Below are 15,823 nucleotides of genomic sequence, written 5' to 3'. Positions count from 1 at the left end.
TGGGGTAAACGCCCCTTTAAGAAATAGTGTGATGTACTCAGTTACATCCCCTCCACCCATTCTGACTTTCCTCAGTGGAGGTTAAAACATTTTCTGCACATACAATTAGTATCTTCTATCTGCACTCATATTTCCTTTTTATAGTTTTCAACATAATGTGTTTGTAGTTAAATGTTGTCAGGCTTCACATGTCTTGGTGACATTTGAATTAACAAAAACGTTTCAGTAATTGAAAATATGCTTCTTAAACAGTATACAGTCAGCTTTAACAGTGAATCTCTTTGCTAGCTTCGGAATGCTAACTTTAGCCACAAACGCACAGCCGGTCCTTGATATGGTGGACAAGTGCATTAACGTAATGGGCTTGAGCTTTGACCAAAATACTTTCTAACAGCCAAAGGTCTACTTAATACAACAGACATGAACTTAAATGTAAGATTAATATTTTGAATATTGTGAAGTCTCAAAGGCACTCTAAAGTGATAATGACCCACATGTTAAAAGCTGTAGTGTGTACCGTTATTAGTATTTGACAAAATAGCCTCGATTTTGGTCCACATCCTGATATAAAAACAAGGCCACACAGTATCTTAATATGATGAATTCATTATCTGACACAACATTACATGGGGAGTTGGAAAATATATGTCAAAATATGAACAAAAGACTCAAACTATACCAGAGGTTTAGTGGATAAAAAACAGGTAACGTTATGAGTTAAAGTTTGGCCTATCAGTTAATCTCGCCTGCTATTATACTGGAAAGGGGTAAAAATAATCGATTAAAAAATCGATTAAATCACCCAGAAAGATAAAGACATTCCGTTTAAAAACCTTTTATTCAAAAAGTTATTTACCAAATCAATCTTACTCAACGTGAATGACAATGCGCTGAAACTTGGCCAAAATCTCTTCAGAATTAAAAACATCAAACAGAGCAATCAACGGTAATGTTACTGGCTAACGTAACTGTACAAATCAAGCATATTTAACTATTTTTACCGGGTTCCGTCTTCACCGACCAGCCGGCTCCACCGTTTCCACTTTGTGAGGAGATGATCGTGACTGCGACAGTTTGAAAAGCGCGGGTTCGGTCAGAGAATTCGCTCAGCGTCCGTCGCGAGTCCGCGAGTCGACAGTGCGTTGTGTGGAGGCGGGGCGTGTCCTGTGCGTATGACTCAATAGAATCTCAGAGAACAGTGGAGCAGGAGACTTGAAGGCGGATCCGCCCCGGAGTCTTTTGCTATGTGGGTGGTCAGTTACAGTAGTGATGTCTGATTCTGATGCACGTCACAAACTCAATTGATGATTTAGGATTTAAAACTGATGTGTGTCTCCAAGATGAAGCCGTGACGGACGTGGTTTTGTAAACTGAGAAACAAATTGGGTAATTCTCACAAATGAACACACAAGTTCAATTAAGTTGCTAACTACTATCGTTTGGTTGCTTATAGTTGTCGATTAGATTAAATATTGACATTGGAGTTGCGCAACGAGTGATATTGATCCATCATCAGTTTCACTGCACAATTCAGAAAATGTATGTGGATCTTGGCGCAGAGATGGATGTCGAAACTGTAAAAGAGAAGAGAAGTTTTAACGATACTCACTCGTATGCATGTATAGTTAAAAACGGAGGAAGTTGTGATTCTTGCCCAAACACACCAAGCAAAAATCAGCCTCACAAAAAGCAAAAAAATGCCGTTGACACCTCTGCCAAACGAAGTGAACTTTCTTTGAGTGATGTGCAGGAGAATATCATCCCAATTCTCTCTGAGAAAATAACAAGTAATCCGATCAGATTCAAAGAATGGTTAAAGAAAACTCTTCCAACATTGAAGCTCTGCGTAAATCTCTTACCTCAGTACACGATGATGTAATGGTTCTGCAGAAAGAAAACGAAATGCATCAAATGCTCTCCTGGAAAAAAAGGGTAACGAAATGAACACCAAAATTCATGATCAGGAACGTTACAGCCGCACACGCAAAGGGGGCAATCCAACCTCATCTGAAATGGAGTAAACAACCTAATTGTTAAATTTAATGATTTAAATCATGAAAAAATAAGCACAACATTTCTAGAAAGACTGCTCGACTTACCTTGAAAAAATTGAGGTTTATTTTACAAATGGATCCTCTGGAACAGTTGGTGCTCTGATCGTATGAAGTCTGTCTCAAATATGACCTACCTGTGCCTGAAAGCGACCTTTTAACCTCCATCATTTGCATGTGAATGGGTGACAGACTAGAGGTTGGACAAACGCACTGGCAAGACTTCATAAATCTTTATTTCACATGTTCCTATATTAATGAAGTCTAAAATCAAACATATATGTTTTGCTATTTCTTCAGCAATACGGCTTTTTTAACACTCCTAAAGATGAAGAGTATTCTCCGATAATAAAACATATGTCGCGCAGTATTTTACAACACAATGTCACACTGTCATTTCCCCAAAATATACTTTTTGATTGATGCATAGTTGTGATTCGGTGTCTACACTTAAAAATCATTATTTGTTGTATGTGTTCAATGCAAATCGTAAAATATGTAACAAGTTCAGACAAATCTGAATTTAACACGTTATTCGGAAGCGCAGCCACTAACAATAGAACATGTGTGCCCGTTTTGACTTACGTAACATCAACTAAACATATAATGTAAAATATAACCATTGAAATGATGTCTATATTTATTCCAAACTATATTCGTTTGAAATAACAATTAAATTAAATGCAGAAAGGTTTCACATTCTTAATAAATACATTAAAACTCACAGAAAACTCACAAGTGAAAAATTTAGGGTTGTTGAGGGTTTTTCTGATTTGTATAATGTTCAGTTGGCTATGACTCAAGTCAAACACAATGAAAACTGGCAAATGTTCTGCCATTAAATAAATGTGCCATTAATAAAGCTATCGCCCGTTATCACTGTCACAGTCGTATTCAGATCCAAGATCATGTTATACAACTTGCTGCATGATCTGATAATGAGTCTCCATAGCCTACTGTTAACTGTGATTTTAATTTAAAATAGCAAAAACTGATTTATCTCATAGTATTCATTAAGATAAACATCAATAAAACAGCTTAAATGTATAAGTTAGAAAAGTTAAAAATCCAAACATTTTAATGTTATAAAATACTGTAAAATATAAATTACAACCAAAAAAATAGGCAAACATTAAAAATATATAAACAGTGTAAAACTTAACTTTAAAAGTGCTTCCCAATTATAAACTGCAATGAAAACAAGTTACGTAAACACACACACAGCAAAAGATGTTAAAAGTTTAAATAAAAAAAATAAAAAACACACATTCGAATCCAAACAAAGGAATTTTCAGCGTTTATAAATTCTTGCAGATCATTGAAGTTGAGAGTTGAAACATCGAAGGTGTTCTTAATGATCTCCTGTTGTTGTGAAGATGTGTCTGTACAAGAAAACATTTGCTTAACATCAATGCACGTGAAACAAAAAATTATTATTAATGTGTTGCTATTATTAATGTATGTATATGATTCTGTATAACATGTCCCTAGATCACCTACCCAGAACTTGAGTAAATCAACAGGAGCCTGAGGTGGAGATATGCTCGCTGTCTGTATCCTGAGAGGTGGAAGCCTCTGTTTCCTCTGATTCTGGCCTCTGGTGATCCGTCAAATCAAAGAAACTTCTCATCGGTATGAGGGTGTTTGACGCCCTCAGATGTTTCATTTTGTCTTTTGTGACTCTCAATTTGAGGTCATTGGTCAGTTCTGATACCACAGAAGCCTGAAAATGAAATAAAAATCATAGTTGATATAAATGGTCACATACATTATACACGTTGTGTTATTTATTCTAAATCACTTCGGTCACAAACCCTTTGATTATACTCACAGTTAGATTTGGGTGCCCTTTCACTATGTGCTTTTTAATTGATTTAAACTTTCTGGATCACACGGGACAGCTTAAATCTCTAAGCAGCACTCTTCCTCTGGCCAGTCTCAGTAACAGTTGACGCTCTTGAGCGTTGGCGATGGAGTGAACATTTCTAAAATGATGGCCCAAATTGTTCACTTGGGACACGCAAAGGGGGCAATCCAACCTCATCTGAAATTGAATAAACAACATAATTGTTCAATTTAATGATTTAAATCATGAAAAAATAATCACAACATTTCTAGAAAGACTCGACTTACCTTGAAAAAAGAGGTTTATTTTACTAATGGATCCTCTGGAACAGTTGGTGCTGTGATCGTATGAAGTCTGTCTCAAATATGACCTGCCTGTGCCTGAAAGCGGCCTTTTAACCTCCATCATTTGCATGTGAATGAGTGACAGACTGGAGGATGGACAAATGAACTATCAAGACTTCATAAATCTTTATTTCACATGTTCCTATATTAATGAAGTCTACAATCAAACATATATGTTTGAAGGTTTAACTATTTCTTCAACAATACGGCTCTTTTTAACACTCCTAAAAATGAAGAGTATTCTCCGATAATAAAACATTATATGCCGCGCAGTATTTTACAACACAATGTCACATGTTTGTTTCTCCAAAACATACTTTTGTTTGATACATAGTTGTGATTCAGTGTCTACACTAAAAAAACATTTTTTTTTGTTTCTGTTCAATGCAAATCGTAAAATGTTTGATAACAAATCTGAATTTAACACGTTATTCAGAAGCGCACCAACTAACAATACAACATGTGTGCCCGTTTTGACTTACGTAACATCAACTAAACATATAATGTAAAATATAACCATTGAAATGATGTCTATATTTATTCCAGACTATATTCGTTTGAAATAACAACTAAATTAAATGTAGAAAGGTTTAACATTCTTAATAAATACATTAAAACTCACAGAAAACTCACAAGTGAATAATTTAGGGTTGTTGAGGGTTTTTCTGATTTGTATAATGTTCAGTTGGCTATGACTCCAGTCATTTTAAAGACAATGAAATCTGGCAAATGTTCTGCCATTAAATAAATGTGCCATTAATAAAGCTATCGCAGTTATCACTGTCATAGTCGTGTTCAGATCGAAGATGCAAAAAGATTTAAGATCACAAATGAAACTTTAGATTTGAACAAACAATAAAACAGCCAGAAAATTGATTAAAAATTAGTGTAAACAGAGTAACAATCATTTGTTGAAGTGAATTACAACAATAAAATAACGCAAATAACACATAACATGAACTATGATTCTTTCTTCAATAGACAGTTTTGTGCTGTGTTGTTGTATTTGTTTGCTATGTTTGTAATTTGTGTACACGACCCTTACGAAAAAAAACTATGGTTCATTTTCGTAAGGGCACGTCTTGTGTTTTGCTTAAAATCTTAATAGCTCAGATTCACAACTGAGAAATGATACATAACAGCTGAAGATATGTTTGCATGATTCTTTTGTGTTGCTTAAAATCTTAATATCTCTGTTTCTCACCTTGGAAAACAACTTTTGGGGTGAAAATTGCTACTTGGAAGACGATCGCTGGTCCTAGCGATCGATCCGATTTGGCAAGTCAGCTTTCCAAAGCTTAATAGCTCAGCTTCTCACCTTGGAAAATAACTTTTGGGCTGAAAAATTGCTACTTGTTGGACGATCTGCAGCTCCTAAAGGTAGATCCGGGTTGGCATAATAGCAATGTCTTCATTCAGTTTAAAAACTCTTGCTTTAAACAAACCGAGTAAAACAGTTTAAACGTGAGTTAATTTATTTATTCGTAAATGCTGTTCTTTTAAAGGAGTTAAATTATTATGCTTAAATAACACAACCAAGGCATAACATGTAATCTTTCTCTAATAGACATATTCTTTAATTTTTCTTTCATATATATGTTATTTGGTCTTAAACTGAAGCACATACACTCACTTTGTTTGATAAAGTAATGAAAGGGTCCCTTTAACACAAATCAAAAAACAAATATATTATAAATACATTTACCTAATTTAAAAAAATGTTTGAATCTGAAATGATTGATTACCCCATTATAGACCTCCCTCTTAGGTAGGGGGGCGGGACTTTCAGGTGTGTTTTTCATAAATAGGGAGACCCAACAAGGTCATTTACCCACTTCCTGCTCGAGCATCCAACTTGGAACACATTTTGCTGAAGTTTTTTGAAAACCAACTTGAAAAAAGATGGCTTCTCAGAGGTAGGTCAACCAGATTTTTATAGCATGTTTCCCTCGATTTCTAGCAAAAATGAATGCAAGCTTAAGGTTTTGAAGGGATTTAAACGGCTGCAACTTCGATTTTTTTTTCTGTCAAGGTAAAGATTTGTCTTATTTTATCTTTTAACAAACTTCTGGCAGATTAATATCTACAGAAATGTTTAACAGTGTATGTTTGCATTATTAATTGTTATTTTTTATTATTATTTTTTAGTACAAATGTCCACAATAGACATTTCCTTGCATGTCCAACATGCAAGAAGACCCAGGCCACCCTGTCGGTTCACCTGCGCAGGGTGTGCATGAAAAATACAACACCGGAGGCAATCGCTAAGGTGGTGGAAAAGGCAAAGGCAGTTTCTCTGGAGATTCTGCAGAGTGGCGTAGTCTTCAGTTATGGACAATTGGCCAAGATCATGTTGGACCCCAGTCCCATCAACAGGTTGGTGAAGCAAAAATATGTCGTCTTGCTTTTTCTTTGCGTGATTTCCAGGAGCTGTGAATTTACCTTTCTGTTTTTATTCTTTCTTAAAGCTTGATTGAGGAATTGGAGCATCGCCACATGGTGGTGACAGACATTCCTCTAGCACGGGCAAGGGCACCGATGCCTTCCACCGACACGACTCCACAGCCAGCCACCGTCGTCACGACCCCAGAACCACCAGCTGTGGCAGAGACAGAGGAGACTGAGCCCTCTGAGGTTGGCAGTGACAGCAGCAGCGAGACCTTTCAGATGTGAGAATAAAGCTCTTTGTTTTGAACTTCTTGTCATACTCACTTATATGCGATTTTATAATGTGCTTTGTTTTTCACATTTCAGCGAGCCCAACATGCAGTGGAAGAATCAAGCAAGGAAGCTGATGGCAGAGAAGGGACTATATCAGAAACACTCCCTGGATCATCCGCTCCTGGAGAAAGACCTCCAGAATTAAAATTTCAAGCAGGAGGTGAGAATATAATTTGAAAGTGTTCATTTGTAACATTGCAAAAAGTCTCATCCGTGCGGTAATGATAAATGCATTTCTTTCTTTCCACGTAGAAAACGTTTCCAGTTTCCTTCACTTCATGGACCCAAAACAGCCGTCCCTGTTGTTTGTGAGGAACAGGGAGAAATCAAAGCTGTTTCTGCGTGAGCTCACTGAGGCCAAGTTGACCAAACAGACTCAGCTCAACTACCTCAAGAGCCTGAAAAGGTTAGAACGATTTGACGTTTTTTATATATGGACACTTTGGTCTTAAATGTGTGTCATGACTTTAAACGCTTGTCATTCTTGCTGCAGATTTCTCCAGTACCACATGGTCAACACGGACCTCATACACAGCGACGAACAGCTCCACAAAGACTGCAAACACTTCATAGAGTACATCGGGTCCTTGCAGAAAGGCTGTTCGAAGTTGGTCAGCAAAGAAATCATCCAGAAGCGGTATGTTTAATCCTTAGAACCAATTTGATCAGCTCACATAACAAATGTGCGCATGAAGTTATTTAATACAATTTTATCTTTTTTAAAAGGAAAGATATGCTGACGCAGCCAGGGCAGCTCACACCAAGAGACTGCTGGACTGTGCTTGATAAGGCCAAAAGAGACTTCCTTGCTGTCATTGCTAAGGTGTTCCCGGAGAGAGGCTTTGAGGAAACACTGGCTATGTCGGAGTGTACTCTGGTTCTCTACTACCTGGAGGCTGTGGTTATTCTCAAGCATCTCCAGCGGCCGGGAGTGGTCGAGCACTTGCAGTGTTTTATTGCAGTGTCTGCATTGTTTACCTGTCACTTTTTCACTCTGTTTAACCAGTGTTGTATTCTTGCTTGTTTTAGGTGGATGAATGGATATCAAGAACGGCAAATCCCAATGGGGACGGGGCCGTTATCGGCGTAAAAGAGCAGAAAACATCAGCTCAACAAGTGGCAACGTTTGTTCTGTAGGGCGAGGAAGAGAGCGTAAGTTAACCAGATTCATGTACGTTGTCTATATGTACCAGAAACAACAGAACCTGAACTTCATTCATGTTTGTCTTCTGCCAACAGTGGTTTGACGCTTACTATGATGAGATCAGACCAGAACTCCTCAGCGGTAAAGTCTGTAAGTATTTTGTTTGGATTTTTTTGAAAGTCTTGCACCGCTGTGTACGATACAGAAGATTGTTAAATAGGCTACATGTAACAAAATTGTTCTTCGTTATTTTGCAGCCCATTTTGGACGGCGACTTCCGAAAGAAAACATTTCATTAGTTGGACTGCGAGCCAGGGCTGGAAAAGCAACACCTCTTCCTACGCCCGCATCGTCAGTCACTGGAAGGCGCCGGGACCCGTCCGTGCTGTGATTGACTAAACGCAGATCCGGAAGCTAATCACCTCACAGAAGTGGAAAGGCCTGACACTGACGGATAAGGATGTTGTCACAACACGTTCCTTCCAGATCGGAGAGGTCATATGTGACTATCACGGAAGTGTAGTTACGGCAGGTGAGGCCCAAAACATCCAAACTGAAAAGGGTGAATCTGGAGGCTTGTTCTTCTACAGAAACAGGAAGGGCGAGTCGATGTGCATAGACTCCAGCCACTGCGAATGCCACCCCGACCGGAAGCCGTTCTGTCACCGCATTTGCCACTCTGGGAAGCATGCCAATATACGTCCCAGGCTGTTTACAGTTCAGGAGGATGGGAAGGACAAGGACATTATCTTGTTTCTGGCAATCCGAAAGATCCAGACCAATGAAGCACTCTACTACGATTACGGAGACAAGAAGAAGTCCTACAGGGGAGAGGGTCTAGATCTCAACTGGGAATAGACCCCCACTTCTGGAACACCAGCAACACACCGTTTATGAATAAGAATGCAAAACTTTTGAGACTTTGAACAGCAAATCTTTTACTCTCCTTATGCACAATGCCAGCGGTTATGAATTTGGCGGGCAAATCTATGGACACTTTGTACAGAAAAAATCTATTTTTACTTTCCTGATGAATAACACCAGTCATTATGAATTTGCGCGGGCAAATCTATGGGAATGAAAATTTCAAGCAGGAGGTGAGAATATAATTTGAAAGCGTTTCTTTGTAACATTGCAAAAAGTCTCATCCGTATGCTAATGTTAAATTCATTTCTTTCTTTCCAGGTAGAAAACGTTTCCAGATTTTTCCACTTCACGAACACACAACAGCCGTCCCTGTTGTTTGTGAGGAACAGGAAGAAATCAAAGCTGTTTATGCGTGAGCTTACTAAGCTAATGGATGATAGCCAGCAAAGAAATCGTCCAGAAGCGGTATGTTTAATCCTTTGAACCAATTTGATCAGATCACATAACAAATATGCGCAAGCAAGTTATTTAATACAATTTTATCTTTTTTAAAAGGCACATTTTCCAGTACAAAGATATCAACCAGCTTCACAAGAATTAAGTGCACCATCGTAACCTCTCTGAACTGTACTTCTCTTAGTCTCAGGTCTTCACTTGTCTGGTATTCATAATAGAAATAAGCTGACACGTTCATTTATCCTCTTGCATTGAGAAGATGAGCAACTGTGCGAGATGGGCAGACACATCCAAACTCTCTCAAAGAAAACACACACAATCACACACACTGATCGCCTGGAAAATATAATACAAAATTATTTCAATTATATTTCAAGTATGCAACTGAACATCTGTATGTTTATCATTGAATATTTCAACGTACCTCACTGTTAGAGCTGTCTATCCCACTATCTGTCATTTCCTTGTCGGACAAATAAAAAGAGATTTCAGTCAAACTGCTTCATGTCTTCAATTTTTATTTGACAAAAGAATAAAACTACATTCTGGGAATTGTAGTAACCCCGTGCTATTACAGTAAGGTAAGTATAAATAGTCAATGATAAACATACAGATGTTCAGTTGTAAATAGATACTTGAACTCAATTTTTTTTCCAGGCACCAACCGATCTCATCAGCCAGACAGTAAGATCAGTGTGTGTGTGTTGTGTGTGTTCTTTGAGAGCCCTATGGAAAACTAGCAATGGTTTAACAACAAACAGATGTTGTTTGGTCTTATTTTTGAGGACAGCGAGAACACATCGTCAGATGATGAGGAAGAGCCACCAGACCCTCACCCCCTCCTCTCATCCTCCTCCTTAGCCATCACCACCTCATCTGGACATAGAAGAGGCATGTAATGGAAATATTAGACATGTTCTGTAACCTGCTGGTTTAGGATTGCCTGGTTATTTTTTCTCACTGCAGTGTTTCGCCGATTTCGAGGACGAGGGTGAAGATTAGGAGATAATTCTATATTCATATTGTTTTTATATGTTTAAATCAATAAAACAAATTGTCCTTAAAAGTGCAATTGGTTTGCTTCACTTTTTCTCTATGGTTGCTCTCATGAAGATACAGGAAGAATCAAATAAACAGTGTGTGTCAGTTGAATTGTAAGGGTAAAGATGCTGAAAGAAAATACCTGGCCGCACATAAAACATTGCATCTGACTGAAAAAAAAGAGATTCTAATACATGTGTATATTTTATCATGGATACCGTTAATGTATCAGAAGTGGTGAACTATCAAAGCGTCGTTTGAGGCTGTATTTGGCTTTGATGGATGTTTGCAACCATGGAAATCAGCGAAAATGCTGCATCCATCATTAACCATTATGAAACTTCAAAACTCAAACACTTACAAACACTTTATTTTAAGAATATGTAATGATGAGGTCGGCAACGTGTCAGTGGGTCACCCAGGGGTCATAGTCTGTGCCTACCTTTTGCATAGTAAGAAGTTTGCAGAGGCCCAGGAAGCAGTGGAATTTTATGGGGCAGTTAGGACCAGGGATAAAAAGGGGGAAACCATACCCAGCCAGCGCAGGTATGTGCATTACTACAGCTATCTGTTGAAGAACAAGCTGGAATATAAACCTTTTTGATCCTTCGATGTCGGCTTTTCCTATCATTGTGAAGCAGATTTCGCCAAGCGTTGGATTGTCTGAGACTCTAGAATACATATTTCATCACTGTTTCATAAAGTCATTTATGTAGAAAGAGTCAAAAATCCATATATGACAAAACTGGGATCAAACAATGGAAAGCCATGAAGTCAACTTCAAGATTTTGTATGTGAATTCTTACATTATCATGACAAACATTATATCTTTGGAAAGGTCTGAGACTCTAGAATACATATTTCATCACTGTTTCATAAAGTCATTCATGTAGAAAGAATAAAAAATCCATATATGACAAAACTGGGATCAAACAATGGAAAGCCATGAAGTCAACTTCAAGATTTTGTATGTGAATTCTTACATTATCATGACAAACATTATATCTTTGTAAAGGTCTGAGACTCAAGAATACATATTTCATCACTGTTTCATAAAGTCTTTTATGTAGAAAGAGTCAAAAATCCATATATGACAAAACTGGGATCAAACAATGGAAAGCCATGAGGCCAACATCAAGATTTTGCATGTGAATTCTTATCTTATCATGACAAACATTGTATCTTTGTAAAGGTCTGAGACTCTGTCTGAGACTCTCATCACTGTTTCATAAAGTCATTTATGTAGAAAGAGTTAAAATTCTTAAACATTTTACTTAAACATGGCATTGAGACAAAGCTCACCACGCTTGAAGTAAACTTTATTAAAGTTAGGATTACAGATAATATAATGGACATTGATGACACGTCAGTACAGATTTCAACAACCAATAATTGAACTTGTAGATTTCTTTAAACAATATGACACTTATTTACAGCCCAGCAAGCAATAGCCGTCTAGGTTAAATATAGACCCGGTATAGTCCGGCTATGTGTAACCCACTTTCAGCTAAAATGTAATTTTAGCCAAAATAATTTGCGAGATGTATGATATTCCATCATGTAAGTGTAAGAATATTATTTCCTATGTCCCCTTGTCCAAGTATTATTCTAAGGTTGAAGAGTCTGGTCGACAGAACACACAGAGTTTGTAGGCCTGGACACAAAGTTTGACACAGACACAGGAGTCTAGTTCAATCAGCAGCCCATTCGCACCAATTGCGTATAAATAACATGCGCTGTGCATTATCGTATAATACGGACGCCAAATTGAGATTTTGCGTGCATGAATACACCTTTTTTTGAGTGCATATGATACGCCAATTAGCGTGTTTGCATATTAAACAGCAATTTGTCTCATTACCCTGTCCCCTAACCCAAACCCTAAACCTAATGTTAGTGTCCGTGCATATTATAACCTCTACCCTAACCCAAACCCTAAACCTAACATTATTATTTTAATTATTTTTGTGTTTTCTCTTCATGTACGTTTTAAAATGGCTGCTCTCCACCCAGGTACAAGCAAACATTGGCGTATCACATGCACGCAAAATCGCAATTTGGCCCACATATTAGACGATTATGCAACAGCGTGTTATTTATACGAAATTGGGTTGCAATCAGAGTCCAAAGTTTATTGTATTAAGGACTAATATTTATTATTATATTATTATATATATTATATTATTATTATTATTATTTATTAGTGCTTGAAACAGGAGGTAACATTTGCCATGGAAAAACACCAGAGTGGAAAATCACCAGACATTATTATTCCTCATGTGAACAATCAGATATGATATCACAAAGTATGTATTCGATATGCGTCTTTATACATTCAACATTACAGTATCAAAACAATTGTCCCTTGACATCATTAGGAACCTTGAGATGGAGACCAACGGATATTCATATCAGCATAAGACAGCATAAGACATGATACAACTTTATTGTATTAGACACAACTGAAATATTAAAGAGGACACAGACGAAATCCTAATCTCACAGTAAGCAAAGTCAACTGTGATGACGAGGTGTTTGGTTTGCTTTATTTGACATGTTATATGTGTAGGCTGTGCGTAGACACGATGTAGATCGTTGTAAGACGGGCTATTTCCCCGCAAGCAATAGCCGTCATTTCACCGTCTCTGTTATACCCGATATAGCCCGCAGCCCACTAGCCAAAATAACTTTGAATTTGGATACATGTCGTTTTGACCAAAATAACAAAATAAATTACGAGATGTATGATTTTCCATGTAAGCAAAGTCAACAGTGATTGCAAGCTTTAGTTTAATTTCTTTCACGTTCTAGGCTGTGCGTAGTCACGATTTAGCTCCTAGTAAAAAAAAAAAAAGTATTTTTTCTCCAAAAAGTTAACGTTACTGCAACTGTGTGCCCTTAAACTAAAATTGATCTAAATTCAAGATGGTAAGGATGAAACTATTAAACTTACCATTACTATTTTTCTTATTATTATTAAAGATAGAAATGTATTTTTGATTTAAGATTAAGATATGAAATGAGTTTTTGATTTAAAGCAAGTTTTCAAAGTGCTTCACATACAACTTAACAGCAACATAGTGCAATATGAAAAGAAATTATAAATAATCATGATTTCTTTCCAATTAATAAAAGACAGTGAAATACAGTAAAGTACTTAAACTTGATTTAAACAGAATGAAGAGATGCAGCATACCTTCACTTTTCAGTGAATTTCTTCTAGATATATGGTGCATAAAAACTGAATGCTGCTTCTCCATGTTTAGTTTAGTCAAATTGAGGAAAGAACTGAAGTAGTCCTCGAGAATGCTGCGAGCTTATATGTATAATAATGTAGTGCCTGTCCCTCATTAATGATGGCCTCAGCTCCCAGTAGTGGTGAGGGACATACTGGCCAATCTCAAAAGAATAGCAACACACTTAAACCACTCAGTCATTGCACAGCAACGGCTCTCCGTTATTCAAAAGGAGGTTGGTGTCCCTCAGCATTCACATTCCAGTGTGGCAACCAGATGAAACTCCACACTACACATGCTTCTGAGGATCCTGGAGCAACAAAGAGCAAGTAACGCCTGTTCCAGTGACCAAGGGCCAACTGTGGATGTCCAACTGTGGATGAGTGGGATGTGGCAGCCACCCTGTCAGAGACCCTGAAACCACTTTATGAGATAACACATGAAATGAGCAAAGCAGAATCCTCTGCGCTCCATTACACCGTGTGTAGCAGTGCTCAGGTGTGTGTTGGAGTCACAAGGATCGACCAGCAAAAGAATTCAGACGAGGCCAACAATCTTCTACACTGTCTGTATGACACCATGCTTCACTTCAACCAGTCATGCACAGGTACCAGAGGGGATCCTAGAAATGCTAGAGGTGTACATGAGTGACCTAGTCAAAGAGCAAAGATTTTCACTTTTGTATCAAAGTTAAGACGCCGCAAACTTTTCAAAGTTGACCCAACAATGGATCTTAGGCCGTATCTCAAACATAACGCTTCGACACCTCGGACTGCGGGTCCTTGCTAAAATTGGGAACAGCGCCACCTATGGGTCACGAGATTTGAAAAATGGGTATTTCCTTTAGAACACTGTGTTGGTATAATAGCGGGAGCTTTAAATTGGTTTAAATCATATTTTACAATTAGAAGTTTTTCTGTCAATATGGGTGAACAATTCTCAAGTAAGGCTTTTTTTGCCATATGGAGTTCCCCAAAGTTTGATTCTGGCTCCTTTGCGCTTTTCGCTCTAAATGCTCCAACTTGGCTCAAGTTTTAGAGAACATGAGCTTTTTTGTATTGTTATGAGGAGGACACCCACATTTGTCTGCCTGTTATAGCAACTCTCTGGGTCTTGAGTCTCTTATGGCATGGTTGGCAGATATACAGGCTTGGCTCATTAAATTGTACATTTTTATGATTTGTGTGGTAGGTTTCTCTTCAGGAGATCATCAGTGTAAGCATTGACGTAATCAAACATATCACATAAGGTTCAGGCTTCCAATAGTAAAACATGCACACCAATAAATCTTTATATATACTTAAGATCTGTTTCGTGAATACACCTCAAGGACAATTATATTTCCATCAAACATTTTAGATGCACCTTAGTGACCTGCTGCACATTATTTGGATTTAGACTTCCATATAAACAATACAAGCAAATGGCTAAAAATCATTCTCAGAAACTTCTAGATGATGGAGTCTTTGTGGTGTCTAAAAATACAAAGCATAAAGCTTATGTCTAGAGGACATATGTCGTTGAACATATGTGACCCCGTCTGTGAAATCCATGCAATTGAGAAACAAAGTTTTAAGTTCAAACTTTGATTTTGAGTTAATATCAATCTCTAACATGACCTTATTCAGTAATCATGGACAATATCAGGATGGCGTTATAAATGATTGTATAATGACTAGAAGAGGAATATAAGTGTTGAGTCAGTGTATTTAAGTGCTGAAGTACAAGAGCTTTTGATTGTGTACAGCTGCTGCTCATCATCATCATCATCAGATCTTATGTGTTCTCATTGGTGAAGGAAGAACTGATGACACATCAATTTACTCATTAAACTGGACATTGGAGAGCAGCTGTGTCTCATACAAACACTATTAGATTGAAGCTTTATAAGGACACCTCATAGCACATGTCTGATTCTTCTGAGAGCACATTATTTAACCAGAATTTATAAGTTGTTCCTCTGTCTCAGAACCAGTGGCGGATCTAGAAAATTTTGCATGGGGGGGGGCAAAGGGGTGGCAAGAGCTCGTGGCAGGGGTAGGCCTACATGGAATCCCTATATATGAATTGCTTTAAAAAAACAAACACAAAAACACTTTTAAACTTCATTAGTTATT

General features: G+C 37.6%; 2 long non-coding RNA genes across 2 annotated transcripts; both read left to right on the top strand.

The window, feature by feature from the left end:
• Window positions 1–6,427: 6,427 nt before the first annotated feature.
• Window positions 6,428–8,103, top strand: LOC130417001 (uncharacterized). Its single transcript, XR_008906094.1, has 6 exons — window positions 6,428–6,617; window positions 6,710–6,910; window positions 6,996–7,122; window positions 7,215–7,368; window positions 7,456–7,599; window positions 7,689–8,103. It is a non-coding gene; the product is annotated as an uncharacterized LOC130417001 (long non-coding RNA).
• Window positions 8,104–8,369: 266 nt separating this feature from the next.
• On the top strand, window positions 8,370–9,911 carry LOC130417000 (uncharacterized). The gene is made up of 3 exons (XR_008906093.1): window positions 8,370–9,203; window positions 9,292–9,438; window positions 9,529–9,911. It is a non-coding gene; the product is annotated as an uncharacterized LOC130417000 (long non-coding RNA).
• The last annotated feature ends 5,912 nt before the right edge of the window (window positions 9,912–15,823 follow it).

The sequence above is a fragment of the Triplophysa dalaica genome, unplaced genomic scaffold (assembly GCF_015846415.1).
Source record: "Triplophysa dalaica isolate WHDGS20190420 unplaced genomic scaffold, ASM1584641v1 Contig6, whole genome shotgun sequence".
In the NCBI taxonomy this organism is placed as follows: Eukaryota; Metazoa; Chordata; class Actinopteri; order Cypriniformes; family Nemacheilidae; genus Triplophysa; species Triplophysa dalaica.
Note: the sequence above shows the minus strand (reverse complement) of the source record. Positions and strands in the feature narration are given on the sequence as shown.